This window comes from Pelodiscus sinensis, chromosome 1 (genome assembly GCF_049634645.1).
Source record: "Pelodiscus sinensis isolate JC-2024 chromosome 1, ASM4963464v1, whole genome shotgun sequence".
Lineage (NCBI taxonomy): Eukaryota > Metazoa > Chordata > Testudines > Trionychidae > Pelodiscus > Pelodiscus sinensis.
Genome location: NC_134711.1, coordinates 125493177 through 125498583, shown reverse-complemented (window position 1 = coordinate 125498583; position 5407 = coordinate 125493177). Strand labels below are relative to the sequence as shown.

The 5407-nt window shown below is 48.8% G+C and overlaps 1 long non-coding RNA gene across 1 annotated transcript; it reads left to right on the top strand.

The window, feature by feature from the left end:
- The first annotated feature begins 886 nt into the window (after positions 1 to 886).
- On the top strand, positions 887 to 5179 carry LOC142826720 (uncharacterized). The gene is made up of 3 exons (XR_012900932.1): positions 887 to 1412; positions 1525 to 1638; positions 2600 to 5179. It is a non-coding gene; the product is annotated as an uncharacterized LOC142826720 (long non-coding RNA).
- The last annotated feature ends 228 nt before the right edge of the window (positions 5180 to 5407 follow it).

The following is a 5407-nucleotide window of genomic DNA, read 5'->3' as shown; positions in this document are numbered from 1 at the left end:
GGAACTTGGGTAAGTGTGGCTTTTTGGGCGGCTGTGCCATGAGCGGATTGGTCTAAGTATGCAATTGTATGTCTTTGGTTTCGTTCACTGGTGCTGGTGCATGGACTGTTTGAGTGCTGTGTATTGGGAGTGCTTTTTGCAGGTGACCTTCCAGTGGCTGGTTGGATTTGAGGCAAGGCTTTGAGACGAGTATATTTGTAAGCCAGCAGCCTTATAACAGAGGCAGACTACGGAACGGAGTGAGCAGTGCAGATGAGAGTCGACCTGGGAAACATTGGAGAGGAGCTTGGGTAAGTGTGGATTTTTGGGTGCTGTGCTGTGAGCTGGTTGGGCTAAGTATCCAAGTGTCTGTCAGTCGGTCCGTGTGTGATCGCTTCCTTCACTGGTGCTGGTTCAGGGACTGTTAGACCATGTTTTTAGCTGTTGGAAAAGTATTCAATGGCAGGTGGGCTTTCAAAGACAGATTGAATTGTGCGCAAGACTTTGAACTGGACAATTTCTTGTAGCCAGCAAAGACTAACAGAGGCAGCCAATGGAACTGAGTTTGCAGCCAACGTGAGAGAGTGCTTGGGAAACGGAGTGCAGATCCGGTAAGTGTTGCTTTTGTGTGGCAGTGCCGTGAGCTGCCTGTGCTAAGTATGCAACGTCTCTTTGGGTTTCTTCACTGGTGCTGGTGCAGAGACTGGTGTTTGAATGCTATGAACTGGCAGTCCTTCTTAGGAAGTGGCTGGTTGAATTTGAGGTAAAGCTGCATGCTGGTCACATTGTTGGAGCCAGCAGCTATTCTAACGGAGGCAGCTGAGAGAACTGAGTGAGCAGTGAACATGAGTCAGCCTGGGAAACATTGGAGAGGAACTCGGTAAGTCTGGCATTTTGGAGGGCTGTGCCATGAGCTGGTTGGGGTAAGTATCCAAATGTCTGTCAGTTGCCCGTGTGCAGTCACTTCCTTCACTGGTGCTGGTACAGGGACTATTTGATCGTGTGTTTAGCAGCTGGCAAAGTGTGTAACAGGAGTGCTTTGTTGCAGGTGGCCCTTTTATAGCGGAGGCATCTGGAAGGAACTGAGTCATCAGCCAATATGAGAGCTGGCCCAGAAACATTAGAGAGGAACTCGAGTAAGTATTGCATTTCCTGGGCTATGCTGTGAGCTGGCTGGGTTAAGTATCCAAGTGTTTGTCTGATTTGTTTGAATGATTAGTGCTCGTTGCAGGCATTATGTGCATGGCGGTTTGAAAAGTGTGAATTGAGAGGGCTTGGCTGCAGGTGGGGGCCTTCAGGGCTTGTATGGTTTGGAGGCAAGACTTGGAACCAGCAGCCTTCTGACCAAGGCAGCCAGAGCGAACCGAGTGAGCAGCGAACAGGACAGCAGTCAACAGGGGAGTTTGCCTCGGAAGGGTCTCCGAGGAGCTGGGGTAAGTATCCAAGTGTCGGTCTGTGTGCAGTCACTTCCTTCGCTGGTGCAGGGATTGTTTGACCATGTGTTTAGCATTTGGGAAAGTGTGTAACAGGAGTGCTTTGTTGCAGATAAACCTTTGATGGCTGATCAGAATGGAGGCAAGACTTTGAGGTGGATATCCTTTTAGAGCAAGTAGCTTTTCAACAAAGGTAGCTGAAGGGAGTTGAGTGAGAAGCCAGCAGGTGAGTTTGCTTAGGTAACATTGGTTATGGTGTTTTGGGGGGTTTATGGTGTGAGCTGCCTGGGCTAAATACCTGTGTGTCTATTTGTGATGTCTCTCTACTGTACCGCAGCCTAGTGGCATTTGCAGCCTTTTCCTCATCCCCTCTGTCAATGGCATTAAGGGTGTTTACCTCGCCCATCCCTCGTGGCTCCTTGGCTGCCTATCGTCTTTGTGAGGCCATCTCTGTGCCCCTGTTGCTCTCTGCGCACCCCTTGTGGCCATTTCCAACTAGAGCCTCTTTCTCTACCCCCCCGCCCTAGTGTCGATGAGGCAAAATAGGCGCCCTTTTCTCTTTCATGTTGCTCCTTCTTTGTCTCCAGTGCCCATTGGGTGTTTACAATTGTCCTGTCCCTGCTTTCACTCTCTGCAGCCCCCCTGTACTTGGCCCTGTGCTTGTTGTGCAGCATTGCTGCCTTTCCCCCCTTTACTTTCTCCTTAGGAACAGACCTTCCCCTAAGAGATGTGTCTGTCCGATCCACGTGCTCCTCTGCACTCGTGTGCTTTCCCCTAGCCCATAGTTAAAAAAACTGCACTATGACCTTTGTAATGTTAAAGACCGGCGATTTGATTTAGGTGGAGCCCTTCCTTCCTGAACAGAGTCGCCCTTTCCCAAAAGTTTGCCCAGTTCCTAATCAATCTAAACCCTTCCTTTCTACACCATTGTCTCATCCACGCATTGAGACTCTGATGCCTGCCTGCCTGCCTTGGCCTGCGTGAGGAACTGGAAGCATTTCGGAATGAGTTTGCCTGGGAAATGTACGGGAGGAGCTCGGGTAAATGTGACTTTTTGGGGGGCTGTGCAAAGTATCCAAGTGTCTGTCTCTGTCTGACTTGATTGACTGACTGGTGCTCGTTGCAGGGACTGTGTGACCGTGTGCGTGGCGGCTTGAAAAGTGTGAATTGGGAGCGCTTTGTTGCAGGTGGGGCACCTTCAGGTCTTGTATGGATTGGAGGCAAGGCTTGGAGCCAGCAGCCTTATGAGCAAGGCAGCCAGAGCGAACCGAGTGAGCAGCGAACAGGACGGCTGTCGACGGGGGAGTTTGCCTGTGGAAGGTTCGAGAGGAGCTCGGGTAAGCGTGGCTTTTGTGGGGCTGTGTTGAGAGCACAGGTAGGGCCACCCCAGTCGTGTTTTTATAGCCCTCTCTCCTAGCCTCCCTTAGTCATCTCTTTGTCTACGCTGAAGAGTCCCAGTCCTTTTCATCTGTCTTCTTATGGGACCCGTTCAAAAATCTCTGCATGCATGCATAATAAAGTTTTCCTTCTAGATTTCTCTCCTGCCTCACTGCTTTGAGCTCCAGCCTCGGACCCTTATGGGGACTCCAAGGGAGCGAGATTTCCCCAACAATTTGGTGTTAGAAGTGGGATGGCTTGGCACTCCAGCTGGAAAGGCTGATGGGGAATGGGAATGGACTACAGCGCGCATCTGTAGGGTAAGGGATCCATTTAAAATCCCCCAGTCCGCCTCCCTGTTCTCACCAGCTGGACCTGCTGGTGGTAAGAGTCATCTTTTGCTCCAAAATTTTCTTTAAGAGGCTTGAGGGAGATTTAAAAGGAAAACGCTGAGTATAGCCAAATAGGGGTTGGATTTTGTTGCTGACTGATTGGTGGCGAGTCCAAGCGCATGGTTTTGAGTGAGTGAAGTCCGGAACGGGACCGCAGCCGCACCGGTGCTGTCAGTGTCACTGAACAGTTGCCGAAAGCAAGGGCGGTTTCCCCCGGCACATAAGGAGTGTGTGTGAAGCTGACAGTTTGTGTGGACTCCCACACTGTCCTTGGAGGAGGGTAGTGTTGCTGGACGCCTGTGCTATCCTTGGAGAGGGTAGTACTGTTGGGCTTCTGTGCTGTCCTTGGACAAGACAGTGCTAACATGGGTGGGATTGCTCCCTGAAGTATGTCTCCGACCGAGAGGAACGGTTTCTCTCAGCCTGGGACTCCCTTGTCTCAGACGATAAGAATTTACAGTCAGCTAGGTAAATTGGCAGCAGGTTTGAAACTAATTTCTTAAGTCTCCTTAATGAGCATTTGGAATGGCTATACTCAGGGGAATTCCCAGAAAAAATGGCCACTAGAGGGTAGCTTTGACATAGTAAAGCTTGCTTATCTTAAAGATTTCCTCGAGGAAAAACATCCAAACCAGATGGAATAGTGGGTGCCTCTGGGAGGATATAGCAGTAAGAAAAAAGAATCAGAGCATAATGGCTAGCCAAAAAGATTCTATTGAAAAGCTGCAGCAACAATTGGCTACTCTAAAGAAACAACATGATTCCCCAGATGTGCCATCTGCACCCCCATCCCCTTTGGACCCTTGTCAGCTGAACATTCTTTCCTGTTATCTCCCTGTTCTCCTGTAAACCTTATGGGACGTGACTTGTTGTGTAAATTGGGTGCAAACCTTCTCTGTAGAGAGGAAGGGATATTTGTTGACCTTCCTCCCCTCCCCCATCAGGCTCCAAATTTGATGGCATTACTACTCTGAGGAATCTGATGAGGCCTCCAGACATACATCCTTCCTGGACCTCTCAGATGTCCCAGAGACATTGTGGGCAGCCCATGCGAATGAAGTGGGGTTGCTAGCCTCTGCAACACCCGTGCAAATAACATATAAACACAACAAGTCTTTCCCAAGGGTACCGCAGTATCCATTGTCTAGGGAGGCACAAGAGGGCATTAAGCCTGTAATCTCTTCCCTCCTTGAACAAGGGATACTTGTTTATACAACTTCACCATGTAATACACCTATATACTACCTGTGAAAAAGGAGGAAAAATTTGACAGCCAGGGTAAGCAAATCTATAGATTTGTACAAGAGGTAAGAGCCATTAATAAGTTTGTAATCCCTAGATTTTCAGTAGTACACCTAACCCTGCTACTATTCCACCCACTTCTACATGGGTCTCTGTAATAGATTTATGTTCTGCCTTCTTTTCTATTCCAGTGCATAAGAATTCCCAATTTCTCTTTTCCTTTTCCTTTCAGAGTCGTCAATTAACCTGGACACGTTTTCCCCAAGGTTATTGTGAAAGCCCTACTCTGCTTTCTCGGTTTTTAAAAGCTGACCTTAATTCTGTCCCTCTTCTCTGCAGCTCTGTGTTGGTTCAGTATGTTGATAATGTGTTAATTGCTAGCAAAACTGAGACGGGGCGTAAAACTGATGCCTTGCATGTGTTAAATTGTCTTGCTGGAAAGGGTCACAAACTTATCCCTTTAACTCGTGCTTGCCTTTTAGCTTCCGGACAATCTGCTGCTATTTATACTGACTCAAAGTATGCTTTCTTTGTCTGTCATGCCACAGGACAAATTTGAAAACAACGAGGTTTCCTTACGTCTTGTGGCTGCGCTATCTCTCATGGTCCCCTTATCTCCAAACTTCTTGATGCCATTCAGCTATCCACATCCCCCTCTATTACCCATTGCCCAACCCACACAGGTGCCACCGCTCCTGTTTCTGTGGGTAATGTGAGTGCTGATGCAGCGGCCAGACATGCAGCAGCACATGGACCTCCGGCTCCCTTTCAGATTCTGGTCTGATTGTTTGGTTCATTTAAGGTTTTTACTTTACTTGATTCTGCATTTTTTTGCCTGTCCAGTGCCGCTGCCCCAGTAGCACGAGCTGTTCTGTCCTTCCGATATGTACCCTGGTATGACTGTGTCCCATTGATTGTCCTCTTTCCACCAGGTTTCCGTGATGCCTATTGTATCCGTATCCTCCTGTAATACGAGGGAGGCAC